General features: G+C 39.3%; 1 pseudogene across 1 annotated transcript in view; it reads right to left on the reverse strand.

The window, feature by feature from the left end:
- Positions 1-82: 82 nt before the first annotated feature.
- Positions 83-22500, reverse strand: part of LOC144664612 (uncharacterized) — a 27247-nt pseudogene continuing 4829 nt past the window's right edge. Inside the window, exons 5-28 of the transcript XR_013572835.1 lie at positions 21786-21839; positions 21212-21271; positions 20383-20464; positions 19166-19233; positions 18231-18308; positions 17564-17615; positions 16399-16483; positions 15709-15835; positions 14939-14986; positions 14403-14474; positions 13822-13878; positions 12466-12501; positions 11237-11332; positions 10082-10326; positions 9086-9140; positions 7923-8012; positions 7763-7834; positions 7240-7299; positions 6745-6808; positions 4308-6634; positions 3500-3567; positions 2770-2824; positions 1102-1227; positions 83-605 (exon numbers count right to left, since the gene is read on the reverse strand). The product of XR_013572835.1 is annotated as an uncharacterized LOC144664612 (transcript). The remainder of the gene's footprint in view (positions 606-1101; positions 1228-2769; positions 2825-3499; positions 3568-4307; positions 6635-6744; positions 6809-7239; positions 7300-7762; positions 7835-7922; positions 8013-9085; positions 9141-10081; positions 10327-11236; positions 11333-12465; positions 12502-13821; positions 13879-14402; positions 14475-14938; positions 14987-15708; positions 15836-16398; positions 16484-17563; positions 17616-18230; positions 18309-19165; positions 19234-20382; positions 20465-21211; positions 21272-21785; positions 21840-22500) is intronic.

Raw genomic sequence — 22500 nt, forward strand, 5'->3', positions numbered from 1 at the left:
ATGGGGCAAATGGAACGCGCGATTTGAGACTAAAGGGCAGCGGACTGTAAATGAATATAAAATCAAACATCTTTAGCAACTCCTACCTTAGTGTTTCGTTTAATTTCTTTTCTTCTGACAGTTCTTTAACAAGCTCCTCGCTTTGTTTCTTCGCCTTTTGCAGCTCCACCTCAAACGAAACGCCTCCAGTCGAGTCTTTTGATCGACATTCATTTGACTTGTATTCATCTAAGTCCTTTACAAGTTTATCGTACTTTTCGTTTTCCTCTTTAAGCTGCTCTTTGGACACGTCGCATTCTTGCTTGGACTCAATCAATTCCGACTCCAAAGCACTTAATTCTCTCTTGCAGTTCTTCAACTTTTCTTTGCATGTTCTTTGCTTCGTTTTCTAAAACTTCGTTTCTGTTTTCCAGGGTTTCCAGAGAGCACTTCAACGAATTGCATTCTTGGGTGATTTCTTCGGCTCGTTCTTTTTCTGCACTTAGCAGAGAGGCTAGGTTGTCTTGCCCACTCTCGTCTTCTCTTATTGTTTCATCGTTGATCTCTCGGGGTAAATTTTTAATTTTCTCTAATGCCTCGTTTAGTTCATTTTGAAGTTCCTCGGTCTGTAGAAAAAAGAGGCAATAATTCAAAGGGATGCTATAAAGATAAGTAGTTAGTGTAACTCAAGATATTTATTAAAAATAATAGTTAGGTTCACCATAACAGCAATTATGTAAAAAGTCCTCGAAACAGGGAACAAGCTCTTATATTTGAGCTGAGTGCTATGTATAGCTGAATACACAGAACTTGTTCGACAATTTATGGCATTCGACAAAAGTCTTGACTCAATAAGTTCCCTTTTATTAAACCGGGTCAAACGAGGATGAGAGTGACTCTCATGAGAGTTTTCTTCAAAACTGTCATCGCCTCTCATGAAAATTTGAGCACGTTCAAAGTCGATGAGAGTGAATGAGTGTTTCGGGCCGAGTGTTTCCTTGTTTGGGCCATTCTCGACTTTGGCTCGTCACGCAACGCTTCGTCCAACCTGTGACGAAAAGCATTGCGTGACCCCAAGGAACAGTTCAGAAGGAGACTACGACAGTGGAAGGAATGCGTTACCTTTTGTTCGTGTGACGTTATGGCTGCCATACTCTGTTCTAACTCGCTTTCAAGCTCACGTATGTGCTCCTTGTAACGCTTTACTTTCTGTTGCAAATCCAACATATCCTTCTGTAACTCAGCATTCTTGGATAAAAAAAGACGAAAAATGAGTGAATGATTGAATGAACGAACAGAGCGTTAAAGGGACTATGTCACGGATTTTAACAGATTGTTGAACAGCCAAAATTTATATTTGTATCGTAGGAAACTTAAAAATAGTGGTCCATTTTTACTAACAATTGCTAATTTTGAGCACTTAAACTGTTTAAAAGCATGTTTGGCTGTGGATGGCTCGGATGGAAATGGATTGCAATTTGAAAACGTTAGCCAATGTTTTCAATTTTTTCCCGCGCGCCTTCAAAAAAAAAAAAAAAAATCGATATTTATAGCCGAAGTTTGATTTCTATTCCTAAATAAAGGTTATATCTTCAGTTAAATGTTCAAAGATGTTTTTATGGGTTCTCTACCACTTATATCAGAACAGTTTAGACCAAAAATCTGCGAAAACTCCGTGACATAATGATTTAAATCATTCACAGAAATCATACAAACACTGTAAATTGTGAGTAAAGTACGACGTTCTATGCTTTCAGATTTGACTCTATTCGCAGGCTACTTGCAATTACAGTCAACTCTCTCTCTAAGACGGTGTCCCCCTTGTAGAGAGTCGAGGTTACATGGCACCAGTAATTCTGAGAAAATAAAGCTAACCCTATGCACAAGAAATCGACCTCTTTAGAGCTCATTACATACACGTAAGCAGAGAAGTAATCTGTTAAAACGTCATTGTTTTTTGGTTAGTAAGCTTGGTATTCACGTATCCTTATTAAAACACTTCTTACGTGTCCGTTTTATATAGAGTTTTGGGTTACAGTAAAATGACTAAAAACGGCAGGGACCATCACCAGGTGTCCGTCTTATAGGGGAATCCGTTAAGATAGTTGACTGTATGCTTGTAAATTTGCACGAATAGGCCTTATTACGGTTTTCGACGCCATCTTGACGAGTAGGCCGGCAAAGTGGGTAAAAATTACAGTGTTTGTATGGGAATCCAACGACAAATATCTTTGACAAAAACTGAATTCTGGACAACTTATGAATTGTAAAGTTAAAATACTAACCAATTGAAGTTTTTATTTGCCGAGTCTGAAGGATGTAGCTGAGCTAGAAAGCGTTCAGTAACGTTTTTAATTTCCCACACATTTGTCTATAATTTTCTTCCCGCGAACCACGTCAAATTGCAGAAAAAAAAATACAAATGTATGGGAAATTAAAAACGTAACTGAACGCTTTCTAGCCCAGCAACATCCTTTTAACTTGGCGAATAAAAACTTTTGCCTAGTATCTTAACTTTGCAATTCATAAGTTGTGCAGAATTCAATTTTTGTAAAAGATATTTGCTGTCGGATTGGCATACAAACACTGTAATCTCTAACCGCGTTGCCTGCCCGTCAAGATGGCGTCGCAAACCATGATAAGGCCTATTTTCTCCAACCCATTTCTGACTTGTTCGTCAGTGAAAACCATCCTTAACGCGAAACAAACAAAGCGAAAGTGAATGGCATTAGGTAAATTTGCGATATCGCAGCTATGACTGTAAATAAAAGAGTTGCCAACATTACTTACATCACTGATGGATTCTGATAGATCATTCTTGATCTCATCTCTTTCCATCTTTACCCTAAAAAGAATAGCATTAATTTAATCAATTGTTTGAAGTCTTTCAGTTTCAACACAAGGTTGGTGACAAAAAACATAGGTCAAGAAGAACCACAAATAGTTTAAGCAGACGTGGTGTAATTGATTATATTTATTTGCATTTTAAAAATCTTTCAAAAAATTGCCCTTAGTTGCCGCATTGCAAATAGAAACAAACAAACAAATGTGTAACCGTTAAAAAGCCCTTGCTTTTTTCTGCAATGTTCAAATCGAAGAAGACCGAAGGTTCTCGGTCAAAACGTCTTATAAAAAGTTAACTATGCGAGCGTTGTTTAACGTTCAACAAAATAAGCGTCAGAATTTTTAAAGAACTTTCATTGTCCTTACCGCAATTTCAGTATTTTTCATTTAAACAACAAGTGCTTTTAGGCCTGGCCAAATTGAGTCAGGTCTTCGTTTGGCCAGGGTTGCTCGCACCTGCGTTAATTGTGGTCTGGATCAAATTTGCACACAAATCTTCTTCTTTACTAAAATGACCTTTTTTGACAATTTACGTGCACTTGCAAGTAAACTTGCGAGTCTGTTTGGCCAAGCCCCTGTTTGGCCAGGCTGGGAGATTTGAGAAATCTTGAACATTGGTTTAAAAGGTTGCTTATCTCTGGAGGCAAACAGTAAATTAATATTGTACTACACTCACCTTTCAAGAGTCTGTTCACACTCTTTCTTCTCATTGACAATTATTTCAAGCTGCACTTCCAGATCAGACTGCAAGACAAACATCTATTTTGAAAACGACGGACAGTTTTTGTTTAAATATTCCTACTGAGATAAGCCAACTACTGTCGATAAAAAATTCCTAACGGTACCGAAACACGAAGGAACAAATCAAAACATGCACACACACACACACACACACACACCAAAGGAAAATGTAGCGGGCTACATTTCTCTGTGCGAATGTGCATGTTGCGATTTCGTCCCTGCAATTTGTCCTATGCCATTTTAGCGACACTTAGATTTTTTTTTCGAATTCAGATTCTCTGGCATTGATCTGCTAAACCCTCGAAATTTTTACTAAATATATAAGGTACCTATCCGAAGTGTCACATATGTAATAGAAGATGATTTTGATTTATTCCTCAGACACGGGTTAAAAATTGATAGGTGATTTTTTTACGCTTCAACTTTGCTATCCAAAATATGGCGGCTGTTCGTAAAAATCTGTTCCAGTTATTTGCCACACAAACAAAAAATATAATTATGAAAAAAAGAATACAAAATCAATAACAAGATGATAATTAATTTAAAAGGCACAATATGAAAGTAGAAACAAATGGCGAGGGAACCAATAAAAAACCACGGGGCTGTAAGCTTAGGTTCCCTCGAAAATGGACCACTTACCAGATAGATGGCTTATAATTAAAATAATAATAATAATACAATATTCAATAAATGGCACTGTTAAACGAATAAGAAAGAAGAAAATTGTAAAAAAATAACATTACCACTTTTACATTCTCTTGTCGCCTTCGCCCGGCCATCTCTTGTTCTTCAAATTCACATGACTCTGCCTTGCGCTGTTCTTTAAGTTGCTCTAGCTCTTTCGTCAGCTGTGCAATCTCGGTTTCTTTTTCTGTCTTAAATTCTTCAAAAGATGTCTCGTTATTGCAATTTCCTTCGTAGCTTTCCTTGCTTTGAGCCAGTTCCGTTTTTAAGCGCTCCACATTTTCTTCCAACAGTGACTTCTCTTCGATTACTTGAGTCAACATTCGTTCCTGCTCGTCTGCACTGGACAATCTTTCCTCCACTTCTTTCAACTGAATCTCAAGCTCCTGTACTTTTACTGAAGCCTCCTCTTTAGCAAGAGCCAACCTTTCCTCAAACTGAAGCTTCTCTGCAGCAGCAGACAAAAGATCACTTTGAAGCTGTGCCACATCGCTTTCAAGACTAGCGTACTTTTCCTTCCATGTTTCAAGGTTTTCTTCCAGTCGACCTTTCTCAAGCTCACTTTCTTCTAGCGCCATCTTCAGGGAGCCGACTTCTTCCTTTGCTTTCTTCCAAGTGTAACTCCTCTTCGATGACTTGAGTCAACATTTCTTCCTGATCGTCCACATTGGAAAACCTCTCCTCCATTTTACCTGAATCTCAAGTGCTGTACTTTTACTGAAGCTTCCTCTTTAGCAAGAGACTAACCCTTCAAATTGAAGCTTCTCCTCCGCTGCAGTCAAAAGTTCACTTTGAAGCTGTGCCACATCGCTTTCAAGACTAGCGTACTTTTCCTTCCACGTTTCAAGGTTTTCTTCCAATCGACTTTTCTCAAGCTCACTTTTTTCTAGCGCCAACTTGAGGGAGCCAACTTCTTCTTTTTTGCTTTCTTCCAAGTGTAACTTCTCTTCGATGACTTGAGTCAACATTCCTTCCTGATCGTCCACATTGGAAAACCTCTCCTCCATTTCTTTAACCTGAATCTCAAGTTGCTGTACTTTTACTGAAGCTTCCTCTTTAGCAAGAGCTAACCCTTCAAATTGAAGCTTCTCCTCCGCTGCAGTCGAAAGTTCATTTTGAAGCCGTGTAACATCACATTCAAGAATAACGTATTTTTCCTTCCACATCTCAAGGTTTTCTTCCAGCCGTCCCTTCTCAAGCATACTTTCTTCTAGTGCCAACTTGAGGGAGTCAATTTCTTGTTTTTTGCTTTCTTTCAACTGTAACTTCTCTTCAATGACTTGGGTCAACATTCCTTCCTGGTCGTCCACATTGGAAAACCTCTCCTCCAATTCTTTTACCTGGATTTCAAGTTGCTGTACTTTAACTGATGCTTCCTCTTTAGCAAGAGATAACCTTTCCTCAAATTGAAGCTTCTCTGCAGCAGTAGACGAAAGCTCACTTTGAAGCTGTGCCACATCGCTTTCAAGACTAGCGTACTTTTCCTTCCATGTTTCAAGGTTTTCTTCCAATCGACTTTTCTCAAGCTCACTTTTTTCTAGCGCCATTTTGAGGGAGTCAATTTCTTCTTTCTTGCTTTCTTCCAACTGTAACTTCTCTTCGATGACTTTAGTCAACATTCTTTCCTGATCGTCCACATTGGAAAACTTCTCCTCCATTTCTTTTACCTGAATTTCAAGTTGCTGTATTTTTACCGAAGCTTCTTCTTTAGCAAGAGCTAACCTTTCTTCGAATTGAAGCTTGTCTTCAGCAGCAGACGAAAGTTCATTTTGAAGCCGTGTCAGATCGCTTTCAAGACTTGCGTATTTTTCTTTCCACGTTTCAATGGTTTCTTCCAGCTGTCCCTTCTCATGTGTAATTTCCTCAAACGCCTTCTGCATGGAATCAACTGCCACTTTTTTGCTTTCTTCCAATTGTAACTTCTCTTCGACGACTTGAGTCAACATTCGTTCCTGCTCGTCTACATTGGATAACCTCTCCTCCATTTCTTTTACCTGAATCTCAAGTTCCTGTACTTTTACCGAAGCTTCTTCTTTAGTAAGAGACAACCGTTCCTCAATATGAAGCTTCTCTTCAACAGCAGAAGAAAGTTCATTTTGAAGCCGTGTCACATCACTTTCAAGACAAGCGTATTTTTCTTTCCATGTTTGAAGGTTTTCTTCCAGCGATCCCTTCTCGCGTGTAATTTCCTCTAGTGCTAGCTGCAGGGAATCAACTTCCATTTTCGCAGCAGTGTTGAACGTTCCAGTATTCTCCAGCCCTTCGACTCTAGCAGCGAGTGCCTGTTTTTCTGCCTGCACACTGTCAAACTCAACCTGTAGCTCGGACAGGTATTCGTTAGATAAAGTGCGTTCATTCTCCATCGATTGGACTTCATCTTCCAATACTGCGTGTAAGAACAAATAAAGTATCAGATGAGTCAATGTAAATCCAGGTCAGTATTGTCTCTCTTAGCCGGCGAAGCTTGTGCTTTACCTTATTAAATGTGGTCGTTACCTTTGTTTCTGGCTTTGAGATTCTCTACCTCCTGACAATGTGCCTGCAGCACTAAAACTTGGGCCTGTAAAAAAGAAAAATAAGATAAAAAAATTCAACTACAGCCAAATCATCAGAACTCCCATCAGCTTCGTTGCCGCGTAGTGATGATGTCCCTACTTAAAGGGTACAAATTAAGGGTACTCGTGTGAAAGGGTCCATGACTCATTCAAGGATGAGCTCCTTATGGGAAATATCCAGGATTTCCGACTCAAGAGAACCAATGCAATGAATAAGTCGACTTTTCAAGTAAGTAAGTAAGTAAGTATTCAAGATTATCATGTGTCACTCCACTCGTTCCCAGATCCTACACTTTTTTGTGGTCTGTCAGTTCTGGGAACGAGATTGCTTTGATGTGACGCAGTGCACTCCCTAACAGTTATGGATTGCGAGATTTCCAAAAAGGAGTCGAGTTAAAGAGGTTGTCATTAGATTTTAGAAGTAAAACTTTAATACCTCCAGATCCGTTTTCTCTTTTTTCAATTCTGCTACGTATTTCAGTGTTGAGTCCAAATTCTGCAAAACATAAATATGAGTATATAAGACCTGTAAAAGTAGAAATACTACACATTACATGTAACAAAGGGCCAATAACAGCTTTTGTAATTGGTGGCTTTTACGTGGCGGCGAGGCCGGGGGAGGAATAGAAACAAAGGAGGACTCTATAGAAAGGACTCCTCATTCTCGTTCCCATGCCCTTATTGCTTCTCTTAGCCGAAAAAGCCTTGGCACTAGAAACGAAGGGCTCTTGAAGCATAGTATTTTTAAATTACTTCAATTTTTTTGGAAACACGAAATTCTTGAATGGAACTTAAAAACGCAATGAACTCACTTATACATCATGACTACAAACATAAAGACCTGAAGTCATAGATTCTAGGATAGGAAATCCTGTCTACAGTACTCATTATTATTCCTTTCATTCAGCATGTCTTATCAGGTAAGTCTCATAGCAACAAAAACAAACAATTAGTCTAACCGAAGGAGCTGGAGCACGTCCGTTCTCCGTTTGCAATTTTTCTAGTATTGTATTGCTTCCTTCTAAGAGTTCCTGAAAAAGAGACAAAGAAAATTATTTTCTAAGTAAATTTACATTGGGTTATCACTGAGCAACAAGGAAGAAAAGATGGTGTACTTACATTGTAATAATCTCTCTCTTGTAAAGCTTCCTGGAGAGCTTTGCGTAACTTCTTCACTTCATGTTCCATGCGAATTGTCTTTTCATCAGGCTTCGGAAAAAAACAACAACAACACAAACACAGCATAAGATAAAAAAAAAAATAATAATAGAAAAGTAAAGGAGAATTTCATTCCAAAATGGCCTTTTTCTTCTTCACACCAACTGGCCGCCACCATCTTGGGAGTAAATAACAGTATTAACTTCCAGTATAACGGCTTCTGGAGATGTATATGTGACAAGATACCGTAGAATTCCGGTTATAAGCCCTGGGCTTATACAACTTCGTAAGGGGTTTTGGGTGGACTTATAAGCGGAGGGGCTTATATCCGGGAGGGCTTATAAGCGGAATAAATAAAAAAAAAACGTTTCTAAACGAACCACGGGAGTGTTGATGGAAATACGTTTTTTTTTTCGTTAAAAACACATAATAGCGGAGCTCCACAGCGGCCCGAAGGGCCGCAGAGCGGAGCCCCATACCCAAGAAAATTCACAGAAATAGGAAAACCATGAACTTCAGTTTTCATGGTCTCATGGCTAGCGGCGGCTCGGGGCGCGTACGGCGTACGGTGTTGCGCACTTCAGAAATAGATAAACACTCATCTATTTGTTAATGGGCATCCAGTTATGGTCAATTGACAGCTGTCAATACAAGGTATCCGCGACCAGTATCACGTGGTCATATCGGGGCTCAGGTGTATAACTCATCGAGGTAACGCGTTTTTATTAAGTTGACCGCTGACCGAAAAATGGTTCATTGGATTGCGGGCTCATTAACTATTTTTTATGCCTACGGTCAGTGAATCAGAATTTAATAAAGGGCAAAGTAATTACTGGGGAGCTCCGTTTTAGGCTTGGCTAAATCTATTTAATAAAGCAACATTTAGCCCTGTTCAGTACTGTCGTCCGGTAGAGAGGGGCTTATAATCGGATGTATTTTTTGTTTGCAGAATGATGGGCCTATAACCGGGGGGGGGGGGGGGGCTTATAACCGGAATTTTACGGTATTTGAACCATGGACGGTGCACAATTTTTTGTTATGAAAAAAAGAAGAGAGCTTATATTGTGCGCAATTTGAGGAGATCGTAGATACCTAGAACTTGCAATGATTAAAGTATACGTTACCTCTGTCTGCATCTCTTTGTCCTCTTGTTCCTTGTCGAGTATTGGAGATAAACATCTACAGACATCAGAAGAAAACTGTTAATGTTTGCAAAGATTACTTTATGTTTTTTTAAATTAGGTCTATGGATCTCGTTCCCTCGTCGTGGAAATCCACCTAACTGACATAACCAAAGCTTTATTGCAACCAAACGTGTCTCCCAGGCATTAAATAGGCTATTTCTGAGTTCCCTTTTGCCTCTGTTTCAAAACGAGTCTACGTGCGAAAATGAGCTTAACTTGCATGAAAATGGACCTGTAGGTGAAACTCATTTTCATATGAATCAAACAAAGTGAAAACTGCTGGGGATTGAATGAGCGCGAACACGAGAGGGTGCTGGGATGGGTAAAAAGAACATAAGACATTCCGTGGACTTCTTTTGACCAACGCGCGGTTGACGAGTGGACTTTCGCGTCGCTTGCCGTCGAGATATTTGCATACAGAAGCAGTCGACTTAAAAACAAGCTCGCTTGTTCGACCCGACATTTCGAAGGAGCTATCTCACGATATTCTGAGTAATTTTTTTTATGAAAAAAATTACATTCAAATTCAAGGAAACTTGAAAATAACAACTTTACGAGGTAGTAAAAACCCGGTAGACGTAGCAACAAACGAAACCTAATGATGGATTAAGATGGATTGAGGACGGCAATCTTGAAAACAATAAGATTCTTTTTTTCAAAATGCGTTGTTCGTAAGTCGTAAGTTGTTTTGCACAAGTCACGTGTTACAGCAAGGCGCCCAAAAGTGTGACCACTTTTAATTTATTCACATTCTTTCGTGTAGATTTAATCCAATCAGAAGTCAACTGCAAGCTATCCACGGCTTTTGATTGGATTAAATCTGCGCCTTGGGCGCCTTGCTGTAAAACACAGCAGCCTCATTCCCACGTTCTTCCTTTCCCCTTCCCCTCCCTACAGGGTGCGGGAAGATAGACCGAAACACTGAACAACACAAACCTTTTTGCCTGAGGACTTGAAAACTTTACTTTTCTCCTTCCATCCTCAAGAGACTTTCTTTCTTCTTCCTCTTCCAGTGTCGAAAGAAACGCATCCCTGGGCATCTCGTCAAACTCGCTCCCCTCGCTGCTTGGGCTGGATGAAATTCGCTGTAAGCGACTTTGAACCGAGTTTGAAACAAGAGCAGCGGCTGAAGCGAGCGGAGCTTTTGATAGTAGAGCTCCTGGACACCAGGTCTCGCGCCTCTGTGTGTGCAAGGGAAGAGAACATGTGTTAGTGGCCTGGAATCCATAACAGGCTCAGAAAAAAAAAAAAAAAAAAAAAAAAAAAAAAAAAACAGCAAAAAAAACAAGTTCTAGCTTGCACTTCGGATGCGCAGCTGTCCAATTTTGTTTGCTCGGGCAGTTAAATGCTTGTCTAAGTTGCTCATCGAGTTTGTCAATTGAAAGCAGAAAGGTCTCTGAAGAGTCCCTTGGCAGGGACGTAACGCTGCGTCAAACTAGCCACGAACATTTGTAATTATCACTGAAACTGTCAACTTCTATTGTCAATTGTCTTAGTTTACAACTTTTTTTTTGCGATTAAGTGCCCGGTAAATGACTTGCCCTGCATGAGCCCTCGCCAATTCGGCAAGTAAGATTTGAAACCTCCATAACGCGGCCTGCAGGGAAGGAAAGTCATATTTATTCAAGAAACTATGCGCGAGACTCAGAACTGATTTTTTGTAGGTAGAAAGACACAATAGAAGAATGAAACTGCTGGAGCGATCTGTGGTCATAGCTTAAAATATAAAAATTAATGTTTAAAACAGATCTAAAAATATAAAAGGATATTAAATTTCCGACGCCTTCTGCGGCTTCTTCAGAGAATATGATTTTGCCCCCTGGGGAGCAACTAGCGGGGGACAACGAACAATAACGTCAACGCAACATTAGAATTGCGAACCTTGCAAAATCCATCATTCTCTGAAGAAGACCGCAGAAGGCGATCGAAAATTTAGAGTATCCTTTTATATTTTTTTAGATCTGTTTTAAGACATTTTTATATTTTAAAAGAAGAATGGTTTAAGATTAAAGGGAGATTGACGCGGAGCAATTGAAAAATTACAGCATACGTTTTCCACGATGCTTCAAACCATTGAATGAAAATACCAACCTTGGCCATTCTTGCTTTGCTTGGTTTGGTGTCAGTCTCTCGTCCGGCTGAACAAATCATATTGCACAGCTTTTTGATTTTCTCTTCCTGCTCACTCTACGGGAAAAATATTAGAAGTAAAGCTCAACCCAATATGCCTGTGCTGTTAAAAGAGTAAAAATTACCACCGTTTGTATTTAAACGCGACTTCAAAAATCAAAACGCCCGCGGAAACGTTTCAAAGATTTCCGTCAGTCAAAGTTTGAAGAGGCTTTCCGACAACGTTTCGCGCGAGCGATCACAAAAGTAAACTGGCGATATATATTTTATTCCGCGGCAAAAACTCTTATGAACTGTTTTAACAGGCGCAGAATGAATCCCTTTGTAGCTAAGTTGTCAAAGAGGGCTTTGTCTCACTAAACCATCAGAATAAACACCATAAAAATAAAAGCTGAGGTACAGAACGTTTATGTTCAGCGAGCCGTAAAACGTATCGCAAAATTCAGTCTGGCACTGTCGGCTTTGTATAAAATTATTTTTTCGTAAAGATCTGTAAACCATTTAGTTTCACTTGATTTCCAAACGCAAAAATTATTTTTTCGTAAAGATCTGTAAACCATTTAGTTTCACTTGATTTCCAAACGCAAAAGCCTTAACATTGATGGTAAAGCCTCGAAAAAAGCCTTAAAATGTCTTTGCTGTATAATAAAGTTGAATTTGAACAAGTTTACTCTTCTATCGGAACAAAATTTATTTACCACCGTTAGAATGGTTAGATCGCTCGGGCGAAACGTCATCTCAAACATTGATTGACGGAAATCTTGAAAACCTTTCCGTGGGTGTTTTTTTTTTCATGCAAACGTCGCATCAAATTGCAAACGGTGATAAAACGAGAGAAAAAATCTTCTTCTTCTTTGTTATTACAACTGTTTTAAATAATTACCGTTGGACTAATACGTGAAAGGAAGGCACATACGAGGAGACTTTTTCCCTGCGACTGGTTCCGGGGACCAAGTAGCCTGCATTGCAGATGAACAAAAGCCTATACCGGGGTTTTGTTCGTCTGCAGTTTTTTTTTTTGCGCTCAAGACACTTAAAACCCTCACTGCGCAACATGCCAAAATACTAGTTTTTGGGGTGTGTGTGTGTGGGTGGGGGGCTCTCTGGGCTTTTTTTTTTTGGGAAAGCGAGATTCCATTGTATAAGCACAGAGCACATTGAATAGCGATATTTAACAGAATGTCTCATACTTGTTGCCTACGCTGTTGCTCCAACATTTCTTCCATCTGAAATTAAATAAAAATAAAACAGGTGAAAAAATTGTCAGTAGAAAATTCATAGCAATAGACTATTAAAGCCTGGTTCACACTAGCGGCATAATTACATGGACATAACGACATAAAGAAAAGTTCAGTTCTTTCCTTATGTCATTGTGTTTCAACTATGTCGTTATGTTATCATGTTTACACTGGTGACATAAAACATCAACGTGAGGTGTTTTTAGCATTTGCGTGACCTTGCTGTTATGTCGCTAGTGTGAACCAGGCCTAACAGACTAATGCCTTTTAAGGGAATGAGTGTTGGTTTCGTCAGATGTTCGTTAAAACACCCGAAAAATTCCCGATTTTCATCATCCAATCAAAAGCACCCGAAAACTCAGGAGTACTTCGGAAAGTGTCACATGAACATGACGCAAATAAGATACGTCATGCTGCTTAGTAACAGGAAATGCGGGCTCATTTTATTTTCTAAGATGAGATTTCGTCTTTCAACTGGTACTTTTTCTGCCAAGGAGACTGGATAATGCATGAATTGTGACAATAAAATTTTCCACAAACGAGAACAGAGCAGATCAAAATAAGTATAACAAATGTAAGGTTTTAGCATCTTGCTTTGAACATCAAGGTTAGGAGAGAGTTTACATTGAAGGGTGCAAGTTTAAAAGTGACTGTGTCATGGATTTTACTAGATTTTTGAACAGCCAAAATGTATATTTGTGTTGCAGGAAACCTAAAAACAGTAGTCTATTTTCGTTAAAAATGCTATATAAGAACACTGAAATTGTTAACGAGCATCTTTGGCTGCGGACGGCTCGGATGGAAACGGATTGCAATTTGAAAAAGTAAGGCAAACGTTTTTAAGTTGTTTCCGCGCGTCTTCAAAATATTGATGTTTATAGTCGTAGCTTGATTTCTATCAGCAAATTAATTTACTGGTATATAATTATTCCTTTAGATGTGTTTAAAGATAATGTTTATTTAGGTTTTAAGTTGCCTACCACTAATTTCAGAACAGTTTAGACAAAAAATCTGCGAAATCCCCGTGACATAGTCCCTTTAATCGCCTTCAATGATTTAATGATCTTTTATAAGTTAAGACCATTTTAGTCGCCATGGCGACTTAATTGGAACTGAAGTGGCCAGTTGAGAAGAAGGATTGAAAGTGGAACTAAATTAAGCGACTAAAATTTTTCACTGGCGACCGAACTTGAGCAGTCGGTGGCCAAATGGCCATTAAGGGAGGGGTGCCAAGCACGTTCATGTTCTTGCATATGCACGTCCCTCTTGCCAGACAAGGAAAATCAGAGGGAAAAAATCAACTCTTACCTCGTTGACTTTCTCTTTTTCAAGTTGTAATTCTTGCACGTGTGAACTGCCGCTCATCTAAGAAAAAAAAAAAAAAAAAAAAAAAAACATGGAACGAGATTATCACAAAAACGATTGTTTGATATACAGTGGAATCCCAATATAACGATATGCCAAGGGAGCAGTAAAATAATATCGTTATATAGAAACTCCTGATATAACGATATGGCCGTAAAATAACCGAAAAAAATCGTTATACCGGGGTGAACCTAACAAGTACTTTTTACTGCAGATAAGAGGATAAAGAGAATAATTTTGATAAGAAGGCTTAGAACACAGTATCATTTTCGTATATTTTGTACAAAGCTGTTTTTAGAAACGTTAAAGATGACTCGTTCACCGAAGTGTTACTGCATTAAATTCGATGTTTTGCAAATGTGATGGTGTACTGAAAATATTGTCATATCGGGAGGATTTTACGTTCGGTCCGCAAAATTCTCATCGTTTTCATCGGGAATATCGTTATATCGGGGTTCTACTGAACATCAAATCAAAAGCACGACTTGAAGGAATTATTGTGAAATAGCTTTAGGATCACTTACCTCAACGAGTTGTTTTTTCAGTTCACGTATTTCCTTGCGGTAGCGTTTCAACAAAGTTCCATCATCAAGTACCTTAGGTGTAAATTTGAAACAGAATGTTAAACAACGCAACAAATCACAAAAACGCCTCAACGATTCTTACTTGTTAGTGGAATCCCACTATTCTTACTTGTTACACCCTAATTCAGAAAGCGTATTGCCAGACCAAGGGTGTTTTTTTTTTTCACTTCGACCGTTATTACGTCGCGCGAAATTCGGAAATCAGATTTGCGTTCTATTCTTTCCGGTGGAAACACCAATGTTCTGCGCTGAGAATGCATTAGATTAGCAGGTTCACATTTTAAGCAGTACTATAATATGATGTTTGACCTCACTAGACTGTTGTTTTTTCTGATCAAAATGGTGACTTAATTAGTCGGACGTATGTCCTTTCAAGGGAAAAAAATTATTTGCAGCCCTAAAATGTAATACTCAAATTGTATTTTTCTTTCTAAACTAACTAAAGTTGTAAGAGAAAGAATAAATAAAGGGGTTACCTCGTTAACTTCTGGGCAGTTCTTGATTGTTTTAGCACGGCTGGCAAACTGCAATAAAGTGAAAGATTTGAACGCGTAAATTGCATATTAACAGAAAAAAATGGTCCAAAGTGGAATCAAACTAAAACAAGGGATCAGAAAAGTTGAACAAATGAAGACGTTTCCTTTTACTTCGCTTTTCAATAACACGCGATTTCTGAAGTTCATTGTGTTTTTCGCTGCCGTCAATCAAAATTACAGAGATTCAACATGACGTTATTCGGCAAACGGTAAACGCGAGCTTGCCTTTCATTTCATGACCGTTTTGTGCAATTCCTAACTTTTAAATCCCTCATAAAAATAGGGGTAAAATACCACATTCACGACAAACACAAAACTACTCATTTTCGCGTACGAATGCCAAACGGCAGACGGCAGAAGTTGAATTTTTGCCGTTTGCGGGATGCTTAACCTCTCTATTATGGCGGCTGCGAACTAACCTTGAAAGTTACCATATACGAAAACAAACATTTGAATTCAAAGCAACTCTTGTTTCATTTAGCCTTTGGTGCGAGCCTTTCATTTTCGTTTTTCTTTTCACCTTAAATGTTTTCTCGGCAAGGATTTTGTGTAATTTGCGGGGAAAAGTCTGATCAGTTTTCTTTCCAGAAATTAGCGGCGAAAATTCAATTTTTGCCGCGTCCTGAGAAGCAAATACTTGCAGTGCACACATTTGAGAACACATTCGTCATTTGAGAAAGAAAGTGTAAACAAACATGCTAACTTTTTACCTTTAAAGTACTGATCGTTTCTTCGATTGCGGCAGGAGTTATTGTACATATCATGGATGTTTTAGCATTTCCACCCAGAGATGACTGCAAAATCCGGGTTAATTTGGAATCACGGAATGGTATGAAGCTAGCAAAACAAGAATATTAAGAACAAGAGTGATTAGTGTGGGATATCATTATGGTAGAATTGAGACTATCAAGAAGTGAGGATCACTAAAGGTGGCGAGAATGGAATAACAGAACTAGTAGAATCCCGATTTGATTTCTCAATCAATGGAAACGAAAATTGATTCGAGAAATCGGGAGAGTGTCCAACTAAAGGGCCAATTACATGGCGAATTTCAGCCCGGGCCGAAAATTCCAGTCCAAGGGGCTCGCTGGAATTTTGGTGTGATTACATGGTGAATTTCAGCCCGGGTTAATCCTTTTTTGTAAAGAAATTTGAGAAAAAACTCTTTTAAGTGTCAAAAAATCAATATTAACAGACGTTTCGGGCAGAGCCCTTCTTCAGTGTAATGTTCGAAATGCCAATGTTAAAACGTCATTGACTGTTTATTTAATCCTTTATAGCCTGCGTTGCAGACAACACAAAAGCCCGGTAAACTAAGTCGAGGACCTTGTGACACGTCCGGCTGCAACGCAGGGTTATCCTGTAAGGAGAAAATAGATGACAATCTCGGGGCAATCTACCTTTCTCCCTCGCTTAGCTTGGCAATGACTGAGCCGAGCGCCAGAAGACTTTTGTTGATGTGACCACCTTCTTTCAACCGTTGGCCTGCAGAAATCAAACAATAATAAATCTGGAAGTCTTTAGTGAGCTGTTTTTGCCTGTTTTTATTATTATTATTATTATTATTATTATTATTATTATTATTATTATTATTATTATTTTAAAACTCTCCTGGTATTATTGTCAGAGCGAAAATTTGTTTGCACAAAGGCAATGGAACGCTAAACAATATAGACAAAGCGTACTTTTAGCCGAAAAAAAAAAAAGCGTTTTAATCAGGGGTGCTTCCATTCAACCAACAATTCAGAAATTCTCGAATAAAAAGCAAAGTCGGAATAAAATTGATTCCGGAAAATCGGAACAACCGGAATATACTGTTCCGGAATAAAATGTGTTCACATGGTGAAGGGCGCTTTTTATTCGACCAAAACTTGAATCGTGAGCACCTAACGGAAAATACAGTTTCATTCACCACACAGGGACGGCGGAGCATTTTTCCAAGGTGGGGGGGGGGCCTGACTAGTGATTGAAGGGGGGGGGGGGGGCTAAAAAGACTCTTCTCCTAGTAAGTCTTTTTTTTCGAAATTTTCGGGAAAGCCCCCAGCCCTTCGGCTCCGCCGTCCCTGCCACACGAGATACCCGGAATTTCAAAACAGTATTTTTGGTCGAATGGAAAGTGCACTATGTGCTTATTTCATTGCTATGACATGAACTACAAATGCACCTCTGATGTACACAGTACTGTTATATGTCATCATATGGGATCGTTATTGCTGTCAAATCTGAGACGTTTGTTGCGCAGGAGATAGAAATGAGCCCGAGATGTTTGCACAGGCGAAATTTCCGTACAAATTCAGGGATTTTCATGGTTCAATGGCAGCGCTAGCCTTCCACAAATGTGTGGTCAAATCCTGGTTCTTGACCTCGCTAAGAGGGTTTTTCTCTGTGTTTTAAGGTTTTCTAACCAACATAATAAAAACCCAACACTGCAAATTCTGATTTAATCTGTGCGTGCGTACACTTAACAACAAGCACTCGAGAGCTCTTGGCTGTTTTTATATATGTCGGTGAATAATAAATCATTTTTTTTTTTACATTCTTATAAGTATAAAAATGTTAACCAACCGAAAGCTCCTGTTTGTGAGGCTCTTTCTGAACCAGCAAGATCAACCAAGTTCTGTAAGAGAAGAGAAACGTACATGTACATTATATTAACGAAGATAAATTTGTCAAAAAGGAAAAAAAGAGACACATCGTAATTTGCCCTGTATAAAAGGATTCTTGCTTTTACATTCACAATTTCATTCGTACTGTATACCATATTGAGTCAATTTGGCACTAGGACAGCCAGCATAGCCTCCCCCGACAGACTTTCTTTTGGCTTGTCATGTACAATCTTTCGCTGGGGAGAAAAGTCTGTGTGACCAGCCAAAACAACATCTACGTAGAGATTGAGGCTAGCACTAAGAGGGAGGGGCACTTATTCGGGACAGAGCACAAACGTGGTTGCTCCTCATTCTTAGCTATAGTTTCCCTCTATGTTTAGTCGAGTGTAAGCCTTGGCGTAGCTGGATTTTTTTGTCCATTTTCTTACAACACCATGCCAAAGAAAGGCTACATTTTTTGGGTCGAGAGAGAGCGCTTTTTGAGTGCACAGAATCGAATCATTGTCAGTGGTCTTTTTCTTTAACGATTTAGCAGAATTGTATTTTTTAAAAGATTTGAAGTTAAAATTTACACAATGTAAATATCAATTTGAGGTATTAATAAAACAGGACTGCTGTTACGTTACCAAATGTGCCACCCTCACAGCCCCATCGATTGCATCACGATCTTTGCTCTCGTCCATCATTTCTCGACTCTCGATAACCTGGTGAAGAAAAAAAGTAGATCAAAGCTCTGTCAGTTAGGAACTCAATTAGAGGCAGTGTTCCGGATAAGAGAGAGAGATCTCGGGTCAAAACTCAGACAAAGTAGCTACCTCAACCCTCCAAGTTTATTTTTTTCCTTAGTGGCCATTTGGCCACCAACTACTCAAGTTTTGGTCGCCGCAGTGAAAAATTTTAGTCACCAAATTAAGCTGATGCTTTCAATCCTTCCTCTCAATTTTAGTCGCCAGGCTGGCGACCTTGGTTCAAATCAAGTCGGCAGCTCCAAAATTTTAGTCGCCATGACGACTAAAATGGTCTTAACTTGGAGGGTTGTACCTGGGCTGGCACGACAAAATCATGGAAAATTTTTTAATGGTTTGGTCAAAGCAGAGACAACTTGACTAACTGGAGTTCCTTGTTGGCATAGCCTGCGAACACAGACGTACATGTATGTATTTTGGCATGTGAAACACAAGCCAAAAAACTGGCTGCTCTTGTAGGCACCTTGCGCTAAAAACTGACCTGGTTCGGGGCCGTAACCAGAGCTTTGCCATAGACGGGGAAAGATCTTGCTAGGGGGTTCTGGGGGCAAGCCCTCCAGAAAATTTTGAAACTTAGAAGCTCTGAAAAGTTCTCTCTCAGAGACATTTTTCATGACATATTTCTTGAGCAAATTTTCAACTGGGGATTATTTTCCCAACAAAACATAATATTTTGTTTTTAATTTTGGGTAAAAATCTAGACAAGGCAAGCACCTCGTCTTGCCTCTTGCTACTTACGGCCCTGTGGTACCCTGAGATGATTCTTCTTTGACATTTAGCTTCCAGGATCAAGTTAAAATAGCTGGATAACTTACCACTCGGAAAATTGTGTGACTTCTGCTACTCCTGTCATTCATGTTAGTTTCACCAAAATGTCGATTTTCTAGGACAAAAAATAAATAAATAAAACAGTTAGAAATCCATTATCACCAGCAAGACTCGGCCAGGATAGCTTTTCCAGCCATTATAGGAAAAAAGTACCTGTAGCTGAAAAATCGCAAGAGAAACTACTTTTTGCGCCTTTTTGCAGTTGGTCTAGCAAAGTACTAAGTAAACATAAAAATGCATGAACATGTAACTGTAGCAATGTCCTGATCACGGCTCGCATTGTTGTTGCAATTATGCCTTTGTGCCAGCAACACCAAGAAGGGAAGCCAATATCAAGAACATCAGTCTCCCACTCATGCATGACTCTGCCGTGCACCAGAGGTTAGACTGGGGGTGACAAATGATTCACATTTCTTGCTTCAACACAAGAGAAAAACTGCCAGCTAAACAGGCTAGCATTCAAGACTGGCTTTCACTAGCAACGGAGCCGTAAGCAGAGTTTCGATGTCGCTTATAATCTAGTTTTCACTGGATCATACTAACTATGAAAATCACTGAACTCTGGAAGCGGCCGGAATTTTCGTATTGCTACCCTGCCCACTTTCGTTGACAAATTCCAGAAATTCCTGTGGCTCACATGCTGCGCCTCCTTGCTGACGCTGTTGTTTACGATGATCGTTTTTTGAACAGATTGTTGAACCGTTTGTTTGAACCAAAATTTATTTTTTTCGCACCAAAACATAAAATTAGCGCCAAATCTCGACAGGACCACTTTAAGAAAATGCCAAGCACTTCGATTAACCGAGCTTTTATTGAGTTTCCCTTCTACTGACTGTTTATTTGACGCTTTATTGGAAGTACATGTAATCTGCGAGCTGTGAATTCTACGCGACAAGGTGACGGTTGGAATTTACAGACGAAAGTAGGCGAGCAGTAGAAGGAAATGGGTGGGGTAGCGACATAAAAATTTGGGCCTATATTCCCTTAATTCAGTGATTTTGGTTGTAAGCATGGTAAGTGATTGAGTCATAAGGGGAATCGGAAGAAAATGGAAATGTTCTGATTCTTCCGACTCCTATTCGGGTTGACCCTGCTTACGACTCCGACGCTTTATTTTAATAAGGCGCTTTTTCCAGCAGTTAAACTCTGACAATACTCTATAAACTGAAGCAACATTGGTTGTAAGTTATACACTGTAACTTACTCTCTCCTCGCATCATGTGTTTGAAAACGTCTTCACCACATGACACAACCTCCTCTGTTAGATCACCAACGTAAACTTGTCTCTGCAAAACAGAAATGAAATTTCCATCATGCCTTAAATAGGATCAAAGAATACTGATGCTATTAATAGATTTTTTTGCAAATGAGGAGTAGGGGGAAGAGGGGGAGGGATGTAGCTAAGAAATCACTTTGCTAGCTAATCAACAAGCCCAGCTGGCTACAGTTTCTGTTGGCAGCTCCAAAATTTAACCTAAGTCTTTGATTTCTTGTGAAATTTCAGCCAGATTTTAGTTCTCTTTTAGCCGGTGAAATTCGCTGGCAGCTGGCCCTTAGCGACATCCCTGGCACGGGCGGGGGAGTTTTAAGCATCAACATTTTGCGCGAAACGGTGTGTAAACTAATGTAGACTGGCATTGGCCGAGGACTGCATCATTCTCGTCCCCATAGCCCTTTACGTTTCTCTTAGCCGACGAGGCCTTAGCATGAAAAACAAAGGGCTCTGGGAACACAGAATTTGCAGCCCTAGATTCTAGGACTTCCGGTCTTCATGACATGTATGCATTCATGATGTTTCAAAAGAATGAATGAGAGTCATAATGATTGCCTTTTAATTAATGGTTTTTGACTTCCGTTCAAAATTTTTTTTGTATCAAATAGCCAATCAAAAAAATTGAATTAATTCAAAAATCCTATGTCCCCAGAGCCCTCTGTTTCTCGTGCCAAGGCCTCACCAGCTAAGAGAATTAAACCAAAAGGGTTATGGTTACCTCGTACCCAGCCCTTTTTCAACATTTATAGTGTTCACTTACCTGAGTGTTTTCATGGACTTTTAGGTTTGTTTTTGATGGATTTAACAAGTCCTTTATGTCCTGAAGAAAAAGAAGCAAAGTTTTATGTTTTGGATTACTTTTAATATTTTGAATAGAAATTTGACAGCCATTAAGCCTTTGCTCTTTTCCCATAGAAAAATGTGGGGGATTAGCTAAGGATGGGGGCCAGAGCCGTGCTCTAGCAGAGTGAGGGTCCCACAGGCGACTTACTTTTGTCTTTGGATAATCTGGGCACCCAAGTTTTCTTAAATAAGAGCCTTCGGGCACCCTGCAATTATTCTAAGAGCTTAGCTTTGGAGGCAGAAATTTTCTAGGCAGAAAAGGCAGCCTGTATGCATTTCGGAATGTGTTGTTTGAAGTGAACGTTTTGAATCTTAAATTTCTGTCTTATCTGCTGCTGTCAATTTAGCAAATGACGAATATTTTTCTCTCAAAACCTGAATGTATATACGTCAGTTTTCGTAATGAAACTGTTTTCTATGCTGTGAGCAGTATTTTCCATTTATACAATAAAATCCCTGAAACCAAGTTAGACAAATTGGGGTAAACTTACCTCATTATAAATCTCCATGTACGAGACACGGATTAAAAATTCTCTAGAGGGATGCTACAAGGAAAGAACAATAGGAAAAACTCCTGGTTTGCTTAATTTAACTATTAATAATTTATACAAACATGTTTTATTTTTAAATGTAGCAACAATTTTCACCAAGAGGAGAAGATGCTCACTGATCCACCTTCTAGCCCCCACTCAGGGTTGTTGAGAGGTCCAGCCTATCTTTATCTTAAGACAGTTCTAAAAATAATTACATGTAATGCCCACCATTAAGTTTTGTTCGTACCACCCATTTGAACGCAATGTTTAACAACATTGTTAACTGATGTTGTGAGAGGTTGTGAAGGAGCTGGCCAAACGGACGCAACATTTTATGCAACATAGCGCAACATGTTGTACACCTTTGGCCACCCTTTTGCAACATGTTGGATGGTTTTGAAATAGCAATTTCAACTAGTGTGCATGCTCTGGCACAACAATATAAAAGTAATGTTGCGCAAATGTGGCCAAACAAGGTACAACATCATGCAATCAGGGCTCGAGACTCAGTTTTTTGCTAACTAGCCTAGTGGCTAGTGACAGCTATGATTTCACTAGCCAGAACTTTCAACCATGGTTTTTGTTTTTTTCCCAAGCCAGCAAAGACAAAAGCCAGTGACAAATCGGGCAAAATAGGTTTTTCTTCCTAAATCCATGGAAAGTCTGTGTTCCA

Source organism: Oculina patagonica, chromosome 9, assembly GCF_052425735.1.
Source record: "Oculina patagonica isolate OP01 chromosome 9, crgOcupat, whole genome shotgun sequence".
Lineage (NCBI taxonomy): Eukaryota > Metazoa > Cnidaria > Anthozoa > Scleractinia > Oculinidae > Oculina > Oculina patagonica.